This window comes from Mus caroli, chromosome 8 (genome assembly GCF_900094665.2).
Source record: "Mus caroli chromosome 8, CAROLI_EIJ_v1.1, whole genome shotgun sequence".
NCBI classification, from domain to species: Eukaryota; Metazoa; Chordata; class Mammalia; order Rodentia; family Muridae; genus Mus; species Mus caroli.
This window is the reverse complement of record NC_034577.1, coordinates 14,753,474-14,756,001: the sequence shown is the minus strand read 5'-3', so window position 1 is coordinate 14,756,001 and position 2,528 is coordinate 14,753,474.

Sequence of the window (2,528 nt, the reverse complement as noted above, 5' to 3'; positions counted from 1 at the left end):
CTGCATTTCTCCCCTATGTGTTTTAAGTGCTGGCAGAATGACCCCCCACATTAGTTACTTTTATGTAATTAAGAAAGACAAGTTTATTTGGGATTGTATTTCCAGAGGGATGTGAGTCTATCTTGGTTGGGAGGCACGGCAACAGAGCAAGAATGCAAAATGACCAGAGTAGGAAGCTGAGAGATCACATCTAATCCAGAAGCATGGTGCATAGACACTGAAGTGTCAGTCGGGTGAGGTTACCTAATCTCAGAACCTGCCCAGGAAGTGATCTACTTCCTGCTGCAAGGTCATGCCTCCCAAACCACCCCAAACAGTACCACCAGTTAGCGATCAAGTGTTCAATACCTGAGCCTATCAGAGACTTTTCATTCAGGCCACCACACCTGCTTTGTGGATGTCTAGTCCCTTGTGTCTGCATCCTACCACCATAGGTAGNCCATTTGNGGTTTCTCAGCTCCATTATAGCACACGACATATTGACACTTTGCTCACCCCAAAGAAAGTTATTCAGTTATTATTATATCTGTCCAAGTGCAGAGGTAACAACGAACTAACCAACCACCTGAGCAGCCAGCCAGCCAGCAAACTTTTCTGATATGAGTATACCAAATGTCAGTGCAACATAATTCTAATGTAAAGGTACCCAGAGTCATTACTGTGGAAGTCCTTTTCCTCTGACCCCACATCTCTGGCAGGTATAGCAGAATGCCCTTCATTGTCTGTTCTGCTTTTCTGCATTGCTGAAGTAGGGTACCAAAGGGCAGCCAGATCTGCAGAGTAAGCTATCAACTTACAGATGCTTCCGCAGTCTCCTTGGGTCCAAACAAAAAGCAGAAAGAGAAGGGTATTGGATGGGAGACAGGCTGTGGGGACAACAGGGAAATTGTGTACAACAGCAAGCAAGTTTACTACCAGGAATAGTCCTTTTGTCTCTTAGTGATTCCTCCTGCTTCTGTGAGATAATATGCTGGATAAAGCACGGCATAGCTGAAGGTAGACATGGGATCGAGAGGCAGTGGCTGAAGGAACCAGCCAGGGGTGAGCTGCCCAGAAGCCACAAAGTCTGTACAGAGGTGCTAATGGAGTGACAATCTAAGCTTGGGGTTTGCAGAAGTTGCTCCAAACTCAGGCAAGAAAATCTAGAAAGCATATGTGATAGGTAGTATCAACCAGGATTTTCCACACCCAGTGTGTGTGTGTGTTACATATATATGTATATATAATGCATAAAAATGCAGAGAGGGCAAGAGAGTAGTATGTATGTATGTATGTATGTATGTATGTATGTATGTATGTATGTATAGAGAGACAGAGGGAGAAGATGAATAAATAGACGATAGATGGTAGATATAGATAGATAGACAGATAGATAGATGATAGGTAGATAGATCTATTGATNNATACTCTGTGGTTCAGACACATGGTTATAGAAGCTGATAAGCCCACATGTCGATGCTGGGCTGGAGAATGAGACCTGACCCTTCACTTGAAGTTTAAGACTCTGGTGGAGCATTCCTTCTTGCTTGAGAAGGCCTGGTTGTTTTGTGTATTCAGCTTTCTGGCTGGATATAGACAANGTACATCATTGTCTGCACTCTACTTTATCCAAAGCACATCAGTTTAACTCTCAAGGAAACACTCTTACAGAGTCACCCAGAATAAACTTTGATTATTTGGGTGCTATAGTCAAGCCAACTTGACTCACATAAAATGAATCACCACAGAACCAGTGAGGTTGGACACTTGTGGAAGATGGAGATCTCTTTTCAGAGCTGTGCTTCCTTTGAGTCTACATTCTGACCAGAAGCCACACATGACTGTGACACTGACTGTGTTAGAAATACACACAGGGAGGAAGTGGAGGGACCATANCACTCTCCATGNCCCTGGGGATATGGAGCCCCCACCATGTTGGTCCCACGAAACTCAGGATGTGAGGGCATAGTGAATTTGCCATGACATTTTGTGGTTTAAATAGGAAATGTCTCTCCAGGAACTCTTCACATCCAGCTGGTGGCAATGTTCTAGAAGGTTCTGGGAACTTTGAGAGGTGGAACCCAGATAGAGAGAGTGTGTCAGTGGGGGTGAGGGGAGTCTACAGTGCATCTTGTTCCTGACACTTTCCTCTTTCCCTGCTTCCTATCCATCACAGAGTGCTCAGCTATCCCCCAATACCTATGGTGTTCACCGTGAGGTTCTGCTCACAAGTGTGGGCTCCAGTGACTCAGTGTGGATTGCGAGGCAAAATAATCACTGTCTCTCCTTAATTGTTCTGTTGGGTGTTTTGGTCACAGCCATGTAAAGTAACTAATTTGCCCTCTTTATTGAAGTGGAGGACTTGGGAGGAAGATTCTTTGATTCTTTGTGGTGTTTCTACTGCAGAAAACATTAGGAAAAACAAGAAACACTGAGAAAGGTAGAAAAGCTATTATCACCATTGAGAATGGAAGTCTATTCCTTGAGAGGGTTTAATTTGGTCATAACCTCAATCTCGGCAAAGTCTTGGGCTGATAACAGCATCTGCA